Genomic DNA, 23,007 nt, shown 5'->3' with positions numbered 1-23,007 from the left:
ATATAGTTAAAGGAGGTGTGATGGCTGGACTTGAGAAAAATCTAGAACTGCTACCATACGAGAAACCAGGAAGTCTGATTTCCTCATAAAATGAGCTGCTTTTCCACAGAGCAAAATCTAAGTTGAGCAGTGTCAAAACATTTTGTTTAGACATTTTTAATTCAAGGAAAATGTTTTGACAAAGTGGAATCCTTGGAAAAATCCTTTGCAGATCTCATCCATTCCAGTATTGAAACCTATTTCCCTGTTCTATATTCACTGCAATCCTAGTTCTCAATTTCTTTCTCTGCACCAGTTGTTAAGCATATTGTGTATCCCACTGAATAAATTCCTCCAGTTGCACTCCAGTCCCTCAGGACCACCATGCACAGGAAATATATGAGAACCTGACCCACAATACAAGGCAGAAGATATTAAAACAGGTCAATATTGTGGTGTTTTTTAAATTATCTTGTCAAAATTAAACCCTTCAGGTCAGTTGAAAAATTCTAAATTTCAATTTAATATCTTTTTACCAAAATAAAAGTTTTTCTTGTGCAGCTTTATCCACCAGAATATCATTTCAATGAAAAACTGCCAACTGCCGACTGTAGCTATCACTACAGCTGATTTTATTGATGTGATTTTTTTCTAAACACCATGTTAAAAAGCTCTCTTTCAGTCTACTTGACTAATTAAGTTTTCTCAGCTATCAAGGCTCAGTCCTTTTTACTGTCAGCAAGCTCTGTTTGTGCAATCAAGGATGTTGGCCACAGATCTTCTGGAGGTGACATTCCAGGAAAATGTCACTGTTAGGATGATCAACACTCAATAACATGTGATATTGAAACTGAATCAAAAGACATGGCAGAACACATTTTGGGCAAAGCCTGAAAAAATCTGCATATTTCACACTTCTGCCACCTAACAGAACAAAAATTTGCTCAAAAAGCATATAATTTTTTTTCTTTATTGGCTGAAGTAATTTAGCAAAATACAAGAGAAGCACTGGCAGTCATTCCGTTCATGCCTCGTGTATGAGGTTAGCTGGTTTATGAGTTAGTTTGTGAACGTCAACTGCAATGTCACCAGCAAGTGTGAGTAAAAGCTTTGGAGACTCCAGATGCCAGAGTAATATGGTTATAAGGCCATCACATCTCTAATTTTAAAGAGACAAATCAGAAAGCTCTTATAACTATCACCCTTTTTTTTCTGCGTGGATCTATGAAGGGAAATATTTGTTGGAAAACGTAAGACGTATCAAATGCATTTTCTGGGAGAAATAGAAGGTTTTAGGTACTGATACTCAAAACAAGATTGTTCAGAGTTCAGCTTACCCTCTTCTCTATGGTAAAGTATACGATAAAGAAGAGAGGGACATAAGCGAAGTTATAGGAGGAAACACAAGTGCCAAGAGTAGCTTAGTGACAACATCTCTGGGTCCTATCTGACTTCTTGCTGAACCTAAACAGTAACATTATCGGGTTTATCAACTTTCTCCTCGATAAAGATCTGGCCATGTCTATCCATACATCAGAAAAGGCCCGAATACACAAGAATAAATGCAGAGAATGAAAAAATGTGGCACCTTCAGCTGGAACAAAAGCCATCAACTCTGCAGGTTCAATCTTAGTTGCACATTATGTGCCTTCCTCCTGCAGGTTCCCTGTCTACTCTTCATGATAATTTTAAAGTTTCATATTACAATATTCATTCTGAATACTCTTGATAATCAAATAGTTCACTGCGTAAAATTTCAACTACATTTTCACCTATGAAATAACATTAGAGGCATTTTTCTAAGACAGTGCAGTTCACTAGACTTGGGTCGCTTCCCAGAAGTGGAGATTGAGCATTCTTCATCAAGAGATATAAGACGAGTTTCCCAGGTGAGGAGTAAAATAAAATAAATGCATATTAAAAAAAAAAAACAAACAAACCCCCCAACAAACAAACACCACTTGCTTTGAAAGGTTTGCCGACAAACTTAATACTAATTTACTGCAGAAACAACAGAGGAAAATGACAGCTTTTAAAAGAAAAACAGCTAGAAAAGGTGACAGGAGGTTTGTGGGGACCTGCTACACCTGATGATGTTACATAGTGGATGGACATAAAAGAGAGAACGTGAATGTTTGTATGGACACAGTTTAAATTGCACAGAGCAGTGGCACAGAAGGTTGACAAGAAGAGGAGGGGAATGCCCAGGAAAAAAATGAGCGAGAAGGCCAGGAGGTGGAAGGAAGATGGACAGAGGAAGACAGAAGGAAAGGCACTAAGGGCTGAGTAGACAGAGTTGCACAGCACAGAAGAGATGGCAGGCAAGCAGGAACACGCAGCTTATTTTCCTTGATGGCAGTCAGCAGAAGCATCACTTACTGCTGATGCACCTGACAGGCTGACCAGCTCAGTAACCCAACAGAATCCTTTAGAAAGAGAGGAGTATTTGTTTGTTCCTCCCAGAACACCCTCCAGATGTCATGGCAAAATACTATTAGTTGTGTCTCTGATGAGATATCTAATAAAGAGCCTCTTCAAGGTTCTTCCTTCCACCACTATTCAGGTACCATTAGGTCACAAACTTCAAATTAGTACTTGATAAAGATGCTGTATTTTAACATAAAAAATTTCTCTACAGCAGTGTAAGCAGAACTCCACAATATAAAATATCAAGCATTAACATCTGCAAATATGATTTGTATTAGACTGTATCAGTTTACTCTTGCAGAATAAATATTCAAAGGAAAACCGTGGACATGCCACAATTATACTACTTCTGTTCATTTTCTCCCTTTTTTTCTTAAAAATTGGAGATGTTAGACAGTTTTGAAAATGTCTAACTCTTGAACTATAAGAGTAGCACTGACATTATAATTTAATCCATGGTACAACAAACAAGTTCAGTAAATTCTCCCATGCTCATAAACAAACAGTATTATCTTTTGATACCAAGAAATGCTAATACATGGTTAAAGAGAGCTTGCAAGAGAATTACTTGTAGATTGACACAATCATCACATTCAGTCCAGATTTTCTCTGTAGGCTGGAATTTAGGCCTTACCAGCCATGTGCCCTCGGAGACAAGCATGAGGGGCTCACTGGAGTCAGCAAGAACTGGGGATGTTAACAATGGGCAAAGTTTCAGTCCCAATTCAGCAAAGAAATTAAACACGCCAACAGTCACTCTAAATGTTTAGGTTAGACTCAGGTTAAAGGCCCTGCTGAATCAGGACCCCTTCCTTGAAGTGCTAAACATCATAACAAATAGATATCATTATTAGCCTTTTTCATAAGCTGCCTAGATAATTCCTCTGATGTATAGAGAAATCTGACAAGAACAAAACCCACAAAATAGACCTTGGTTTGGGTAGTCAGAATCTTATGAGCAACATAAAATCAATTGGATAAAAAAACCCCAGCCCTCACTTTGAATTTGGTATGCTACTGCTTTCTACACTTTCTGACTGTGAGCATGACTCAGGTAAAATGGGAACACAGGAGGCCTAAAATGAAGCCAGATCAGAATTCTTGTCTTCAAACCCCCCAACAGTCTTGAGTTCACCACAAGAGGTGTAAGACAGACAAGCCCCACTGCTCCAAGATGTGGTAAAAGACAAGTTTTTCAGAAGGAACCTAGTGTGCTTAAGACAATTAAATACTTAGTAGAACGCTGATATTCTCCTACTTAACCCCCATTTATTAGCATAATGCCAAAAGGAACACAAAATTTCATGAATATGAGCAGTTAATATAGCAGTCCTGTTTACAATAATTGCATTGTATTTACTGCATCCACAGAACTGTACTCGCTAGGTTTTTAGCAGCAACACAAGTGGGTTTTGAAGTCTTTGTATGAATTTCATGGTGTTGTGGAAATAAAACTAGCAATGCCTAAGCTAATTTAAAGCTAGGTTAGATATGGTTAGGCAAACTGTTATTACACAGCCAGCAGAGCGAATAGAAGCCATAATTCTACTGGGAAAATATTCCAGGCAAGATCCTTAATTGGCAAAATCTGATCAATATCCCTTGACTTGACTGCCCTTCCACAACTGCACAAAATCTGAGGTTCCAGCTCACTCTTCAGCAGTGATATCTTTGCTAAGTACTCCTACTGATTTTCTGTATGTGCTAACAGGAACAGTTCAGGAACTGGCTCTTAAATTATTGCTACAATATTCTGGACATCCATGTCCTAGATCACATTACCAAACTATCATAGTGAAATCTGTGAAACTGGTATCTTAGAGATTAATTATCTTATTTACAGCTTTCTTCTTTTGAAAGCTTTTTATTGGCCTCATTTGGTCATTCTTAAATTACCATTAAGAGAAGTGAACAGCAAATCAGTCTCTCTACACCTCCTACAGTATAGTAGAAGCCTTAAATTGTTTTAATGTAATGAAAGCTGTCAACATGACATTCCATTTATAGAAAAGGACAGTTTGGAACTACAGCACAAAATAAAACTGCACTTAAATTTACAGATCTAGAGACATTTCCAATGGTTTTTATATGAAAGGAAAAAAAATTTTTACAAATGTAGTCTTAAATGTAATGTTTACCCAGCTCAGCATATTGCTCAAGACATAGGGTAGACTCACAGGAAAATAAGAATATTAGTGGTCTTTCTTTTTTATTCTACACTGATCTCCTCATTTCTCTCCTCAATTCATTAGAAGATGTTGAATATAGAAAAAGCATCCGAACATCTGACAGTGTTACCCACTACACCAGCAGAAATATGACAAGGTTAATCGTCTGGTTTAAAGGAGTCTGACTTCCCCTTGCAGGAGATTGCTGCTATCAGTTTTCTTGTTGAAGAACAGTCAATAATGTCTTCTAATCTCTAATAACAGACACAGGACAAACATTCTATTACAACCTAAATAAATGAGACAAACTTTAATTTTAGACCTGTCTATCAAAGGGCTATTCCAGTAATTATTACCACTATGCTTGGCATTTTCTTTTTTTACTTTTCCAGGTTAATGTTTTTAGATACTCCTTCAATTAACTGTCATTATGGTTAAAAACGAGGTGAAATTATATTTTGAGATGAAAACACAACTTGCCACTTATCCTCTGTTTTCTAACTTTAATTTCTTCCAACTCTCTTCTCCCCTTTTCAGTCACTTCTGTATCTTCCCCCACACTGCTCTCTAATTATCCCCCAAGTCAATTTATGGGGACCTTGTTCTCGCCAACAAGGAGGGGCTGGCGGGGAATGTGAAGCTCCAGGGCAGCCTTGGCTGGAGTGACCATGACATGGTGGAATTGTGAAGTGTTAGGACAGTGAAAAGGGTGCACAGCAAGCTCACTACCCCAGACTTCAGGAGAGCAGACTTTGGCCTCTCCAGGGATCGGCTTGGTAGAGTGCCATGGGATAAGGTCCAGGAGGGAAGAGGGACCCAGCAAAGCTGGTCACTATTCAAGGATCACTCCTCAGGAGTGATGCATCCAAAAAGAGAAAGCCAGGCAAAAACACCATCAGGCCCGTGTGGGGGGGACAAGGAGCTCCTGGACAAACTCAAACACTAAAAGGAAGCCCACAGAGGGGTGGAAGCAAGGACAGGAAGCCTGGGAAGGATACAGAGAAATTGTCTGAGCAGCCAGGATCAGATTAGGAAAGCCGAAGCCCTGAAAGAACTAAATCTCATCAGGGACATCAACTTCTGTTGTACTGCTGTATTCAAATAAGTTGTTTCTGACTTTCTGAACAGTCACATATAAATTGTATAGCACCACCTGATCTCTACACGTATTGCAAAGCAAGATATTCAGGGCAGATACAACACACAGAAAAATAACCATAGCTCAAAATACATAAAACAATCAGACTTTTCCAAGAGCATATAAAACACCACCAAGGTTCTGCACCAGCTTTTCACTTCCTGCATTTTGATATTAAATATACATTCTGCAACATGAAATTAAGACACATAGATCAAGTCTGAGGGGAGAAGTCAGCAAGCTCGTATTTTGTTTCCACTGTTTATGTACAGGTGTTAGGCACTGTCACTCTTGTGTTTCAGATTGTTCTGTCACAATGAAACAGGAAAAAGTGAACTGAACAGATCCCAAAATTCTGAATTAAAAACAAAAATGTAAACAACATTTCTACTAAAACCAAGCTCCAAGTGTTTTCACACTAGGACAAAGAATAACTATTTTTGAAACAAAGTTTTCTATTTATTAAGGCAAAAAATATCAGATAAATAAATATATTTGGATATTTCCCCGTACTGCTAGGTTTGGACCTGATTCTGAGCTGAAAAATAGGAAGCCCAAACAAGGTAAATCAGAGGCAGCTGAAACCCAAAACATTGGGTTTTTTCCCCCCCATGACAGAGACCAGCTGTGAAAGACAGTTCCATTACCACATTTTGGAGATACTACACTTGATTTTAAGACCAGAAGAGGTCACTATGACGACTCCATTTTGGATTCCTGTACTACAAGGACTGAAGATAAACACTTAGGCATGTAGTCTCTATTAAAATAATAGCATGTCTCTGAGACATCTAACTTTGACCTGATAAGTGAACTCATGGAAATGTCATGTCTGTAAATAGGTTATTCTACCATTTATTTTCCTCATGTAGAAAAACTGATGAGGAAATTCATGCACTTTGCTCTTCTTTAAAAATAGAGAAAAAGACATACACAGATTTGAAAGTGCCACTGCTCTGCAGTCTTTGTCCAATATGAATTCTAGAATACAGAATAATTATTATGGCTGTGGTGTTGATAACATTGATCAAACTACCCTGAGCATTAACAAAACACTGCATTTTCTGCTTATGAAACTGACCCCATGGCATCTTTTCACTGCCATTAAAGTAGAAGGTGACAAGAGAACAGCGCTGAGAGAACACAGATCCTTTGATTTTAACCACAGATCTCCCAACAGCACAAATGGCAGCTATTGTTGTGTAATGAAAGAAACACTCTTATTAATAATTTCACTCTTTTCATCTTCAACCTACTAATTTTCTACATGTTTCCTAAGAATTTATTTCTCCTTTATTACAGTTCTTGATTCAACCCAAAGTTAGCATCTTGTTTCAAAGATCCTGGATCATTCTACCTCATACTGGCAGAAAGCTTTTAAACAATCATCAATTCAGTATTACATCTACTGTGCTATTAGCATGGAAAAAATCTTACTGTTCAAGAATATTTCCTCCGGGTCATAATTATAATAAGAATAGATTCCTGAGGGCATAATCTAACAGAGTACTGAAGTTGAAAGGTTGTTTAAAACCTTATTGAGGTAGATGTCTACCATTTTATTTCAAAAAACAACATCAGATGTTCGAAACACATCAGAAAGTTTTAATGTTTTAATTTATTTCTTGTTTTGAAGAAAAAAGAACCACATGCAGTTGAGAGTTTCATCAGTCGGCATAATCACTGTAGTATAGAGATTTTCATCCTAAAGGGCCCTTCATCTTTTTGCACATGTTCAAATATTCAGTAATTTTTGCAGTGAATAGTAACAACTACTTCACAATGTCAACAGTTTGAAACATGACAGGTAAATCATTTCGAAGTACACAACAGTTGGAGAAGGGGAAAGTCAAGGGAGTTTTCGGGAGGATGGGAACTAGCAGCTTATATTTATCTCAATAGAAGTCAATTTGCATCACAAATTAACTGATAGAGCTAAGAATCTGCTTCAAACTCAGAGAAACAACACAATTGAGAATAAACTTCAAGGAGAAGCTAGCTGGGCACAAATGGGCTAATTTGCACTGTAACACAAGCAAAAAAGTTAAACAAGAGTTTATGTCGAGTTTTATACACATAAAGGAAACATGACCTAGGTTGGGAAAGGGACAGAGCCAGACTGTGATAAGATCCAAATCAATTTGCACTTCATTCACTGGACTTTGGTCACCTTAAAGACACACTATTTTCACAAGGAGCCAGGCAGCTGCTCTTCTCAGATGTCCTTTCTCCCCCGCCCCCCTCGCCATATTCTCCAGATATATACCCTAAAACATGCATAAAAAACCAACCTACAATACTGATGCAGTTGGAAGAATTTTGGTAAATAAGGTAGTTTCTATACATTTGTATGCTGGTCCCCTATATTTAATTAATAATTTAAATTATATAAGTGGGTCCCTTACAACTCAAGGTAGTCTATGATTCAATGTAAGTCATTATCTACCAAACACATCTATTAAGAGAATTAGAAATTATCTAGCTGGGAGATGTTCAGGTAGAGCACATCCTCTGTCATTGCAAATAAACAGGTTTTGGTTCTTTTAAGCAGATTACTACAAAACAGTAAGAGAAAATATTTATAAAAAGAGATTAAATGATAGAGTGAAGTAATGACACATTTGGAGGCAGAGGGAATTTAAAAATCCATTCAACACCCATTTCCAAGGCAGCCTCGTTTTCTACTAAGGAAAAATAAAGATCTGCAGATGTACAATGGTCTTCATATGAAAGTAACTTTAGGGAGACCATTTTCTATGAAGACAAAAGGCTGCAGTAGGAAGAAAGACATTAAAGTCCAGCTAGCTAGAATTCAATGTTTTAGTCTTTGCAAAAGAAAAATTAAAAGAAAAAAATGTTTGCCCATTTTCTCTCAGATAATTAAAAGAAATGCCAAGTGAGAGTAAGTTTTAATAAAGGAGATTTTATAAACTAGAATCAGAGACACATTCATGAATAGAAAATACCTGGTTTTAATAAACTCTCAGCTGAGGTGTATATATGCCTGGTAATGATGCACAGCCAATCAAAGGTGTTTGGAATGGCTGCAAAGAGAAGCGACAGGCAGGGAAAAACAAGCTAAGGACTGCTCTGTGCTCTGTGTGTTTATCTGGATGACCTTACATGTGCTGCCTTTCTGAAAACAGAACCCCCACTTGCACTGGTTGTACTTGCTGCCTGCCAGTTACAGTGGAAGGAATTATTGCTTGCTATTGGTGAAACTGGGGTAAAATTTAATTTGTTTTATACATAAAAGCCTTACCTTTACATGAAAGAAGCTAATGTATGTATATATATACGCACACAAAAAATCCCTATATGGAATTAGTTCCTGAAACTGAAAATCGCAAAGATAAAAATGATGGCCAAAACATTTCTTAGCTTTCTGAAAATGAAGAAAAAAGTTGACCTAGAAGATGAACTATCCCTTAAGTCTATGAAAAACTTCTATTATTTTTAAAAGATGCCATCTGATTTAAATAAGAAATATTTGCACACGTGCTAAGATAGCCTGCATTTTCTTCAAATCCAAATTTGCCCTATTTTTCTTTCTAAACTATTACTGGACAACCTGTTGCCCTTTTTTTTTGACATTGTCCAAAAATATCTACCAAATCCTCATCGTTTGATAGATGATACAGGAATGTAGCAATTTCCTATCCTGGAGGAAACTGAAGCATCCCAGGTGTGCCCACGTTTCCAGTGTTTCCCAGTGTGTCTGCCCACCCCCTGAGCAGAGGTGAGGCTGCTCTCCCTGTGCAGTAAGCACACCAGGAGTGCCCCAGGTGTGTTACCCTGATGGGAGCTCGGATCCTCTGCTGAGGGCAAAGGCGAGCGCTGAGCCCTGTCTGTGCTCCAGCCAGGCAGCTGTGCCAGCTCAGAGAACTGGGTGGGACACTGCAGGACTGTCTGCAAAATATTATACAGAGATAATACAAAAAAGCCTCTTCCTCACAGCAATATTAAGTTCTATAATAGAATGTACAGTCTGTAAAGCATAGCAGTGTTTCTAGCCTGTAATCAGCTAAAGGAAGCGCTGATATTGTCTCTCAGGTTTATTGATGACTTGTATCCATAAATTCTTTCTGGTTTTCTCATATCCCTGCATTTCCACTGGGCATGTCTTGTTTCTCAACATTGTATTTTTGACAGCATTAGTCAGCACACCAAAGTAAAATAATGACTTTTAACTGCTGTGCTTTTTTCATCTTAAAAACGTGTCCATATAAAGCCTCCAAAATGCTCCCAGAAGAATTGCTTTTTGTTGATTTGTCATTTTTTAAGTGACTGACAGGAAAATCAGATTTTAATACGCCACAGAGAAAATTAAGAGACAGTGAAATCTATAGATGCAGAATACATGTATAGGAGTTTGCATGCTTTACAGTCTTGCCCAGAATTTAAAGATTCAGCATGTTTATGCAAATGGCTAACAGCAACAAAAATAGGGAGACCATTTGGATTTACAATTGAGCACATTGTGACATAAAAAAAGTCTGAGACAGCCAAGACCAGACATCCTTCAGTACAAATACATCAGGAAGGCAACAGAACTAGTCCTGAAGTGGATTTCAGCAGAGATGCTGTCAATCAAACCAGTATTTAAATCAACAGACTTTGTCAGCTTGCTTAAATTGCAGGCCAGCTAGAGGTCCCTTCCTCAAGAATCACTGCATCCCCAGGTTTCTGGGATTGCTCAAATTAGCTGCCTGTGCTCCTGGTGCTCTCCCCACAGAGCATTGTGCTGCTGCCTGGCTCTGGGGGCAGACACTGACCTCTGTGGAGACAGTGACAGGAGCCAAGGGAATGGCCTGAATTTGTGTTGGGGAAGGCTTAGGTTGGATATCAGGAAAAGGGTCTTCACCCAGAAGGTGGCTGGGCACTGAACCTGGGGCAGTGGTCATAGCACCAAGAAGTGTTTGGACAATGTTCTCAGGCCCATGGTGTGATCTTGGGGCTGCTCCTGTGCAGGGCCAGGAGTTGGACTGCATGATCCTTGTAGGTCCGTTCCAACGCAGCTCATTCTGTGATTCTGTGATTTTGAGATGCCTACAGAAAAGCAAAGAAATTCTGGAACTAAGATAGATCAAACTAACAGCCATCCCAATTTCTGTCTTGGGAGACATTGCTAATGCCTGTTTTTGGTGACGGGAAGCATGGGGAACAGGGAAGGATTTGAAGCTACGACAGGGGGCAGAATCATGGCTCTACACAAACACACAAATGGCTTTGGGTTTAAGGTGAGTTTACTTCTAATAGAAAAGGAGGAGAAAAAATCCCTTCCTTTTCTCATTCATCTGGAGCAGTATTAACCCACACACTGTCTGTCTGGACTGGACCATGCAATACCTACTGAAGAAAGCCAGAGCTAGGAAAGGGAGACATCCTAGAGTGGTGTTTCAAAACCAGAATTAAAACAGCTCACTTCAACTAGAAGGTCAGGCTCTACAGAGCCTTGCTAGTAGTCTGATCCTATACTTCTAAGTAGGGAAATACCCACAGCTATTTTGAATTCAGAATAGATAGCATTTCTGAAATAATTAAAGCCAGAGAGGAAGTAGGTACACTGATGTACCTGTTTTATACCACCTACATCTAGAAAGTTAATTCAGCTACAGGAAAGGATATTTAATCTCTGCTGTAGCCTAACTGCTGTGGAGCAATGAAGATTATTAATGTGGGCAGGCTGAGCTGGGAGACACAGGGGAGAAGGAAGCTGAAGAGATCCTTGCTGCTCCAATTCTTCTCATCCTTCTAGGAGATCCTGCTAGCTCTATTTCTTTGCCAAAAAAGGGGCAGCTTATCTTCAAAATCCAGTATCAATACTCAAAAGACCTACCATAAATCCTCCTGTACAGAGACACAAGCAAAATGAGAGCAGGTTCTTAAAGAATATTTTGCTCAAAATCTGTGAGAAAGAGAATGATAATCTGGCAGGCAGCAGGAGCAGTGGGCAGGTGAAGATCCTCTCTGAAGTGCTGTATATTATGAAGAAACAGGCTGTACCGTACCTGTTCTTGGCAACTGATGGATTTTAAGCAAGAAAATTTGTTTCCTGATAATATTAGGATCCAGCTCTGGGGTCCCCAACATAAAACAAAGATGTGGACCTGCTGTTGCAAGTCCAGAGGAGGCCAAGAAGATGATTGGAGGGCTGGAGCACCTCTTCTAGGAAGACAAGTGGAGAGAGCTGAGGTTATCCAGCCTAGAGAAGAATCCAGGGAGACCTTGTAGCACCTTCTGATACCTAAAGGCAGCTACAAGAAAGCTGAAGAGGGACGTTTTACCCTCATGGAGTGACAGGACAAAGAGGAGTGGTCCCTTCCAATCCAAGCTGTTCTGTGTTTTGCCTGCAGTGTGCTTGCTAAAACAGCTCACTAGCTCTGCAGTAACTCTCTCCCGTGAACTTGAAAAATCATAATAAATTATACTAAAAAACTAATGTAATTGCAATAATTATTCTAAAGCCCAAACTATTTACTGCCTTAAAAATTTGATTAGTTCTGAAAAATGCCTCTCTAGTCTAATCTGAGCTCCTTTCCTTATGAAATCTGACTCTCACCAAAAAAAAAAAGAATGTATTAACAAAAGGCCATCCAATCCATATTTCCCATTTGGCCTTCTCTACTGGCTACAATAAATGACTGTTTTGCACTGCAGCTTGGGAATGGAAGAAATAGAACAGGAGCATGGTATGTGGATAATTAAAAAGATTCAACAAGAGTCATCATGGAGCAAGTGTTATGATGGTGTTAAGTCCTGTCTGACACAGTAGGATTGGTAATAAAATCTTGTCATACCACCCATAGAAAAAATATACAGAAGTACATTACATAAAAAACGAAAACATATATGAAAACTTCTCCCCTTCTTCTTCTGAGATTTAACACTAGGCATTCTACACTTTTTCTTTACATTTTTAATAAATCAAACCCTAGTTAGCTACAGATCTTTGAACAATTCATCTGTCATTCAAAATAGAAACAGGAGACATACGGATTTGTGGAATGGATGGAATCTATTTAATCTCTCAGTTCAAGTATGACAATATGTTTTCTATTGAAAAGTTGTGGTTGGGCAGCAGAAGTAGGTACCAGTCTTTCAGAGCCAGACTGCACAGAGAGTTGCCCCAGATTTCTTGCCAAAATGTGGGGCATTGTGGCTTCTCTCCTCAACAGAGAGAAGTTTATGGGGTGCAGGACACAACACACAAGTGAGAACTATCAACTAGGTCTGAAACTGGGGGATGCATGAGAGGAAGAGAAGCAAACTCAGAGAGCAAGCCTCTGACATAAGAAACTCTTCTTGAGATCCCAACAAGACTAGACATTTTGTTTTAATTAAGAAAGGAACTGAAATGCGCTGTAGTAAGAGCCACATTAGAGCAGCAGAATCTGTGGGCTGTACCCTAGATTCAGATTCATGTTTTCATTTTAAGCCAGCTCAGCCAGCAAATCTGTGTTTTTTGCTTCACTGGTTACTGTGCTCCTATTTGAGTTCAAAAAAAGAAGAAAGCCCTGAATGCTGAATGGTCTTTCAGTGAGTCTATTGAGGAGCAGTCCTCCACTGAACACTCAGAAACCAATCAGAGCTAATGAAAAATAACAACAAAATCTCAGCGCACTTCCCTCATGCTCATAAAGTAAATGTTTTGTGCTCTCTTTTGCCCTCTCTTACCCTAGAAAGAAAACCCAAAAGCCATCAAGTAATAAGATTTGTTTCTCTAGTGCAATTACCTCGCAGTATTACTGAGAAAGTTTGGAAAACCTACTATGGAATACTTCACTCCCCATTATTTTAAAATTTAGGAGAAAAGAAGGAAAAAAGCAGACACAGCTTCAGATTCTATTCCATAAGGGAGCTGCTTTCTCCACAAGTTTGAGCTGTGAGCAGCACTGTTTGTTACACCTACCCTGAAAGTCATACCTTACACCTGATCCAGAGAAATATTCATCCCTATCTTGGCAAACACCCTGGAGAAGCACCAACATTGAATGTTCTCCAAACTTAGATTATGACAGCATTTTCCTGTCAGAATGGCAAAACTGCAGTAGCAGATTTCTGTACACACAACCACATGGTTTATATATATTACACAATAATTGTACATTTAATTACCTCGATATCTCTTGGTGTAACAAAACCACAGCCTCCAGGTGCTACTGAAGTGTAAATAGCTACAGTGGCCTTGTAGCTTGGTATTGAATAGCATCTTGAAAGAGAACATGAGCTCAGTTTAGATTCAATATAGCTCAGACAGCAATCTTGCAAAGCAAACTTGTGCCTTACTGTATTATTAATCTTATGGCAGAATAAATTGCACATAAAGCTTTAAGAAAATTATAGATGGTGCTAGAACTACTCAAACTGAAATGTTCTTATACAATTAAATATCACCCACGCTCCTAGTTACTAAATTTTATCATTTTTTCTTCCATGTAAGCAATTGGTGATTGTTGTACTTGTCTAGGACTACTTTCTGGTAAGGCTCCAGGAACCAAAAGCATCGGTACCTTCAGTCACCTCCCTGGCCAACCACAGTATTTGGAGAGCTTTAGGCTACTTTGTAAAAGTACACCTAAAAGTACACCTGTTTTTGCATTTAGCCAACATCTTGTATATTTAGATGACGATCCTTACTTAAAAACAACTCAGACAAATGCCCAAGAACTGGTATCAGCCAGATACCATCCCTAGATTGTGCTATTTCAACTCCTTTAAAACATATCCACTTCTCTCAGAGCAGAGAAAATACACCAATGCATAAAATTTGAAAAATTTAAGATTTTAGAATGAGCAATGCAGGGAGATATTGGTCAACCTGCTGAGACCAGATATTCCCTCAACAGGCTGGTGGACTCGCCAGTCCCTCAGGCAGCCACAGAACACAAAAGTGTCACTGCCACCTTCACCACTGACACAGTATCCCAGAACACAGGGCATCTAGGAGAAAAAATTTGACTCCCCATTTTTTTCCCCTATAGTTCTGTGGTGGTGGGAGAAAGGCAGGATCAGAAGACAGCTCAAGAATTTCAGACACAGCAAGAACAAGTGCAAGTGTTGTCCTAAGTAAAGCACAACCTTTTGGGACCTTTTGGTGGTATTCCAGTTGAGAGGAATTTACTGCCATACGAAAGCAAGCTCTCTTTCTTCTCATTCTGCTTCTATTCAGGGAAACTGATCTTGGCAAGTAAATGAAAAGCAAATAACTGGTGTCAGATTTAACTATTTTTATGCTCTTTCTTTGCCTAAAAGAAAACCTATATCTGGCTACCTGCTTTGGTCAATAATGAACAGCAGGATATTTTCCTAACTCCTTCACAGAGAATCCCTGGATTATTTGTTTTCCCTGTACTCCTCATTACATTTGCTTTCTAATAAAGCCAAATATTCACAAGTTCTTCAGACCTCATCAGTAAAGTCTGTGGGAGTTTGCAATTTACCTTTTCATAGGAAAGATACTGTTGTGAGTTAAGCAGATGTTTGTGCATCACACTCATTAACATACTAAAAACACAGACGTACTATGGCATGCTCAGAAAGAATATTCCATTTGAGTTATGTAAGCCTGTCTTCATTCCAGTAAAATGATGTCTCAAAATGCAAAACAAGTTTTATTACATATCATCTGTGTATTTTACCCAAATACATAAACTCATCCACTCCCACTGCAAGAGATATTGTGGTATTGGACCAGGCATATTTTGGAATTCTTTCCTTGACACAGGCTCACATTCATTATAGATTGTACCTATTTTAAGGTAAAACTCAGTGTTTCCTGTGTAGTTTGAAAACAGAAAGTCCTCACCTTCAAGGCAGTTCAGTGAGAAACTGGAACAGCAGCAGGCAACCTCTGCCAAGTACTGTAATTGCAGTGAATTAGCTAATAAAGACAAGGAACCCTCATCACAACACTGATGCCCTTTTGAACGTATCTTTCCAAAAAGGTAAACTGAGGAATTAGGATTATTCTTTTTTTTTAAGCATAATGAAATTAAGGAACCAAGCCAAACCAAGCCAGACAGTTTGTGGCATTTTTTGCCACAGAAGTTCCTCATGTCCCGCATTTGGGCTAACCACTAAGAAATCTTGTCATTAAACTTGTCTTTTAAAACGTGCATGTGGAAGTATTTACTCACATACAGTAATATAGTCTGGCATGAAATGGCAGAAATAAAAATACAAATAGAAGGGGAAATCTAGATAACTTCTATTTATGTTGTTTATTTTAATAAGACTAAAGAGAAACCATAAGGTTCTTTCATTTTTCTTAACTACAATGGAAGCATGACCAAATAAATTAACTACCTATATTTAAAGATCCACTTTTTGACATATTGAATATATCAGCGCAATATACACAGGCAGGCACCAGAGTTACCCTGGATTTTAATATTACTGCTGAAATAAATTACTTCATAAATTATGTTTGGCCTACATGTATTTGCAGTTTATCAAATGATACAAGGCAGCGACCATTAGAAGAATTAAATACATTTTTCAAATACTGCAGAAAAGACACCCTGAATGGTGTCCCTTAACATCCAGTCCTTGCAACTGTCCCTGACACTGAAATCAGGCCACAAATGAAGAGATGTTAGATCTCCTTAGTTTATGTCTTTATAATAGCTAAGATGACATCTATTCCATCTAACAGTTAACAGTATTTTGGCATTACTATTATTATTATTATTGTTTTCTTTCAAAGCAATTTTGCTAAACAGACATTATACAAAAAAATGTTACTCTGGCATTCAACAGAAAGTTCTGGAATAGGTGTGAATTTTAAACAACAATCATGGATCAAAGATATTTCTCATGGCAGGAAATTAAAAAAGACAGACTGTTCCTCTTTTCTGGAGTAGTGAGCTTACTGCCTTTGTTCAAGATTGATACTGTGAAAAAGAAAATTGTAAATAATCTCCATTTTTGGATTTTCAAAAAAGGTAAAAAGAATTTGTGTAGTTTTTTTCAAATACTTTTCTTTCTTTGTTAAGCTCAGTAAATCTTGACCTGTTGCTGTATGAAAATACCTTTTTTTCATAGTGTCCACACTTTAGCACAGATCCTTCATGAGCTGAGCTATAGAAAGGGGCTTTTCTTGTTATCCCACTCTGATACCCTCCTAGGATTCATCAATAAATTGCAGGAGCTTTGGCGAAAACTCCAAAATTAAAGATGCAACTGTTTTTACAAGGCTGATTTTAGCATTCCTACTATCACAATTTTATGCACGATTGCCTATATGTGAAAAAAGGAGAATGTTATACCCAAGATTCATTATAACCTGGTAGGTATGATATGGTATGTGACTTATAAATTAAACAGAATTTCTAAGCATACAGGTAGTGGTGCATGTGGCCTGTGGAAACTTCTGCAGCGTCCTAATTGTCCTGGCCCCACTCTTAGCTCAGATTATGGCTGCTTTTTAAAATCTACCCACAAGCTTCACACTGGGAAAATGTCATATAGACAGTCTTCCAAAGGGGAAGACCAGCATGATCTTACTCTTGGAGAAGTTCCAACTCAAATTTGCAGGACATCCCTTTGACTCTGTGTTGACACTGGCATAATTTGCAAATACAAGTAACAGTTTATACACAAGCATAGTCCCATGGGCAATGCTTTCCAAAAAAACCATAAAATGGAATTAAGAACAATTTTAAAAGAACTAAGTATCACATACCTGCAACAGAAAACACATTTTTTAAATTGCCTACCTACTTTTAGTGAGTGTAATAATTCAGCTAGAATTTTACAATGAAAGCATACAGAACATGAAGTATATTTCAATTAGAAAAAAAAGCCCAGTTTGCAGAACTTGGGCAAACAGCGACCCCGCTTCATTTCAGGAAAAAAAAAACAAAACAAAATGCTCAAGGTTATTATGTTCCTTCTTTAGTTTTCTTCTATGATTTAAAAATTGATCATAGCCATTTCCTATATGTTAAACTGTATTTCTCACCATGAATAATTCAACTTATGGAATATGCAAGGAATGCATTTAATTTTATTCCTCATATACATCATGTACAGAAAATCAGAACTAAAAATTTAAGGGGGTTTATTATTTTGAGCAAAATACTTCAGTTCTTTTTTCAGTTTGACACAACATGGTTATAGGATGAATCTCAATGGTCTTTTTCCAAATTGTTCCACCGTGACACTCAATCAACTGAAGCAGAAAGTTTAACCAAATTTAAATATGTGGAAAATGCATTCTACCCAGAGGGAGAGGACTATTAGCCCTTCCCCTTTCAAAATAATGGGGGGTTTTCATGGTCAAAAGTAGCCACGACTTCACTCTTACATTTCTGCTGAAAGATACCTTGGCCAAACAGGTTAAACTAAAACACTACACCCAAGTGCCTGTTTATGAAGCGCTCAAACAGGAGGCAGGAATCTGTTTTACAGCTAAACTCAGGCAATTAAGTTATGTATTTTTCCATGTAAGTAAAATTGATTCAATTACAGTAGGAACCACATAAGAGAATTCTTTTGGTGTATATAAAACTTTTAGCAGCATATGATGGGATTTGTCAATATTCTTGGAGGTGAAAGCACTTGATACTGCAGATCTTTAAAAATACCATTCCTTTTTGCAATGAATAAGAAGCATAGGATTTGTCATCATGATAATAATGAGATTCTGTCTAAAAGTAACAATCCCAAATAAATCACGGTATCAAAATTCAAAAATGTGGTTCCAACAACTGTGAAACATATCACAAAAACTACTTAAAGTGACTTCTGCAGTCTGCCTCAGAAGTGTTGTAGGAAACAACTATAACTGTTTACAAAGCTGATGATATTTCAAGAAAATCTAATTTAAAAAAAATTTAAACATACCAACTGACAGAAATGAATAACCAATCATAAACATTATCATTTTGAACAGAATGCTTCTTATGAAATACAAAATGTGTGCAAACCATTAGTTCTGCCTTCATTACAGCCAGCTTGGGAAAGAAATGCAGATTGCTTTAGAAAAAATATGTTCCCTATCATAAAATAAGCTAAATACCCACATCGTTTCACACTTACAGAAGATCTTCCTGCCAAGGATGAAGATGAAGATTATAATAAAGCTCCTTACAGGCATTATCTAACTTAGCCTAATCACATCCCTGCAAGGGATGTTAGCTGTTACGGTGTTCTCTGCACACATGGTCAAACAAGAACAAATATGTTTACACCTCAAGAGCTCGTGGTGAGGTGGTGACTTGCTAGGAATGCCACCCTGGAGTTCCAACTCCCTTAGTTTTGCTTTCCCAGCTGGGTAGTCCAACTCTTACACTGTGCAGAATCCATCCAAGTGCAGGAACATAAGAAGTATGAACCATCCCAGATGTTCTGAAAGTTCCATCAAGGCTTTCATTAATAAGAACTAATAATACAGATGGTGGCTAAGGAATGAATTAATGTAGCCCTGCTTTCCTTTCCCCTTTTGATCATTGGACTGTGAAAGTAGGACATCAGCTTTATTCTCGGTCTTTCCTTTTTGATTTATTCTGTTCCCTTATCACTTTATATCCACTTATTTTTCTTATTCTCTTAAAATATACAGATACTCTGGTTGCTATTTCTGAAGGTGTTTACAGACACTGGGAACATAAATCATAGTGGTAATCATCAAGCACTAGACATTTAAGCCTTTTCAGTTTCTCTAGCAATCTTCAACTTTCAAATGCCCTGATAAGCCACCACACAAATCTCTATTTTAAGCATGAATACACGATGCTTTCTAAACTTCCACATGTACACAGTGAATAGAAGGCAATTACCCAAGCCTTTTGTAAAACAAGGCGATATACCTTAAGGGACATATCCTGTTCTTTTATGTTTAAACCAAAGAAATTAGAGCATTTTCTGAAGTTTCCTTTTCACTAAAGTACACCTAAAGGAAAAACAAATGGTAACACAAAAAATACACAGAAGCCTTTGTGAGCCTTTACCAAAAACACATGGTGTTAGACTTCTGTAAGAAAGGAGAAGATAGACTAAGTGACTTGGGGAATAAAGACCCCACACTAAGAAATCAGATACGTACATTTATGTGCACTCATACCTAAATCACAGCTAGAGGAAGGAAAAATGGTCTGTGGAAAGACCAGATCTCAGGACAACTGGAGAGTCAAGATGCCCCTGCAAAACAGCTCTGAAAATCCCTGCAGATTTGTTACTGACTTGGACATCCTCCCAGGAATCTTTCTGGTAGAAATGATCCCCAAGAAAGTTTGTAAGTGATGTTGAGTGTTAAAAGTCCAGTTAAAAGCTTTTGACTGGATTCCGTCTAAGGTTCAACACTCAACGTTACAGTCTTTTGCCCTACCCTGTCACTAATCCTAAGTGCAAAGATTTTTTGTAGGGTCTGGACAGGGATGAATAACTACAGATGTTCTCCATACAGAATTAAATAAAACCATGTAGAAAGAGCCCTCTGTTTTCTACCCAAAATACATGCCTCCACAGCTAAACCTGAGCAAAAGCTGAAATGGAAACAGCTGACAATAAATCAGAGCTGGTCTCTCACTCAAGTAATATAAATAAGACAAGCATGACTTTCTGAGCCTTTAAAAGTACTTCTAAGCTGTAACATATTTTTGCTGCAATAATAAAAAGTAAGGCTGCCTAAATAATTGAATTCCAGTAGTTCCATGGTAATTTTGCTCTAAGAGGGATCTTCTCTTCCAAGTTCTTCTCCAAACTTCCGTAGCATACTGCTGACTTTTTATTCTCTCTATATACTAGACTGAAAGGATAACTTCCAGAACCTCATTTTAGCTCAGAGCAGTATTCTGCAACCATTAGCTTTTTGGCCATTTAGAATTATACTCCCTTTCAATTTTTCGGAACTCTATAGTGTTCTGCATTTAACACCCAAAGAGTTAAGCCTTCTGTATTAACCACCTAGTAGCACCACCTCAAAGTAGCACATTAAGGATCAAAAGTAATCAGTAGTATCAGGTCAGCCATTTTAGTAATTTTCCCATTTAGTAATTTTACTTATTTCTTTGCCTCGTGGTTACTTTTGAGCGATATTTTAGCTATCTCCACCTCACACTTTTGGATTATGTGTCAATTTGGTCAGTGTGCTGCACACACCAAAGTGAAAGCATTTGTATCTGTGGTACCATATTTGAAATGCACATTAGAAAACACCTAATAATGTACACTCACACACCCCAATTTCCCTGTAAGGCTCAAACCTGTGCTCTGTGGTGTTCATGCCAATGTTACTGAAAAGTAAATATCAAAGCATCAAACACTTATGTGACTTAAGCAAAGTCACTTGGGAATTCTGTAACAAAATGGGACCAAACTTGACACTTTAGCGTGCCATAAATCGAGTCTCTTCTGATGGGAGAGAATAAGTCCTTGCAAGGAGTTTGAGAGATAAAGCGAGACATCTTCTGTAGTTTCAATGCTTCTAGATAGTTGTTTATTAAGTCCTATCAGAGGAACTGAGCCACTAGCGTGACCCAGGTACAGCATAGAAGGAGGAAAAGTAGGAGTGAGAGCAATTATCAAGATTTATACAGCCTTTTAAAGATATTTTAACCAATAGTTACTAAAAACATACATTATTTTCATTTTCCTACCAATTATTCAGTAACACGACTAGGAACTGAGGAATTTTCTATCCAATCAATCCAAACCACTTTTACTGCAGAATATGGAGTAATAGAAGAAGGAGAAGAAGGTCTAGAGAACAACAATCCTCCATTTTGGTATTTTTTACTCTTATCCATTTGCTATAAAGAGAAGTCTAAAACCTCTAAATTTTTCACCCTGTGACAATCTTACATAGTAGTCTATCACCTAATTCACACCACTGTATTTTCTAGTTCTTGTCTGACTGTTGGTAATTTTTTCCAAGGTTTGAAGCTAAAACAGTGTTGTTCAGGGGGGTAAGAACCCTTAAAAACAGGCAGAGAAATATTCTCGGCACTCTGGGTTCCTACACAAACTTAAACGGCCCATGGCATCCATGTTCTAGGGATAACACAGCACTGACAGGACACTCAGGCTTTTCTGGAGGGGCAGCTGGAAACAGTGGGATAGTCCACAGCATCTCACACGGCACCAGATACTTCTGGCTTGCATACTTGTGCATAAAGTGAGGAGCATACTTCTGTCTGAGAACCAGGATTGATTCCTACACTTCCTAAACCAACCTTGTTTTATTAAATAGGCAACACTTTTTCCAAAATTAAGACAATAAGATAGTCTTTTATAATTCACATAATGTTTGAAACTCAAGATTTCCTCATTTTCAATCATCTAGAAATGAAAGTGGACCAAGAAATAGCCTTTTCTGGTCACCACAGTATAAGAGGTTGCCTAGCCAAACTAAAGTGTTCAGAGACATATTTCTGGCAACAGAAAATTTTCAATTATATCTCCTGGAACTTTATGTATTTCAAATACTTGTCTCCCTTCTGTTGAATTTCTAATAGATATTGCACAGCTTTGGCTCCGTGTCCAGAATCCTTGTGCCAAATTAGACTCTGAAAGAATCTCATGTTTAGCTGATAAAGATGATTATATAAACACACGTTCTTTGCTTGTTTTTCCATTTACACTTCTGTAATTCAGGCAAATCAAAACAAATCACAGAAACCAATGGCCAAATGAAAGTAAGAAATTACATATGCTTTAATTATTTGTGAAATCCTCTTCACTCAGCTCTGCTTAATGTAGGACCCATTGATCATACCACAGTAATGTCTGTATTTCAACCAGCTGAGCAGTTTAGGAACTATTTATAGCATGAGTTCCTATGAGAACCTCACTGTTCAACTGAGAGTTTCATGTATTTTTGGAGCATCCCCTCTGCATGAGCATGTTCAAGGTAGACTTCTCAGAACAAGACAATTTTTGTTAATAAGCCCATGGAACCACTTTAACTGCCTTCTAATCCTTGGCTGTCCTTGTTTTATTAGCTACCACTGATAGGTCAATATCTGTCCTGATATAGCAGAGTTCGTTTTGGAAATTATCTTCTCAAGAGCTTTCTATTTATCTCAAATTCTCGCAGCAGCTATGCTTAAAACATCCTAGTGTGTTTATGTGATTTATATTCTCAGCTAGCTTCCTTAGTAAGACAAGTGCCAATTGTGTTGTATCTTCCATATTTACACTACAGTAATCCTATCTTAATTAACAATAAAATACATAAGCTAAATTGTGCACTCTTCACTATTATATTCACAGGATGCTTATGGCATTGCATCGTTACTGCACATGGGAAATAACTTGCAGGATTCCTGCCTACCAGTATAAAACTAGTTT

The 23,007-nt window shown here is 37.9% G+C and overlaps 1 protein-coding gene across 7 annotated transcripts in view; it reads right to left on the bottom strand.

Moving 5' to 3' along the window:
* The window catches only part of GRID1 (glutamate ionotropic receptor delta type subunit 1), a 496,676-nt gene that overhangs the window by 72,131 nt on the left and 401,538 nt on the right, over positions 1 to 23,007 (bottom strand). The window lies entirely within an intron of this gene.

The sequence above is a fragment of the Corvus kubaryi genome, unplaced genomic scaffold, assembly GCF_017639235.1.
Source record: "Corvus kubaryi isolate FWS band 111438036 unplaced genomic scaffold, C.kubaryi_AGA036_p1.0 37357, whole genome shotgun sequence".
NCBI lineage: Eukaryota > Metazoa > Chordata > Aves > Passeriformes > Corvidae > Corvus > Corvus kubaryi.
The sequence above is the reverse complement of the archived record's forward strand: the minus strand, read 5'-3'. Positions and strand labels throughout refer to the sequence as shown.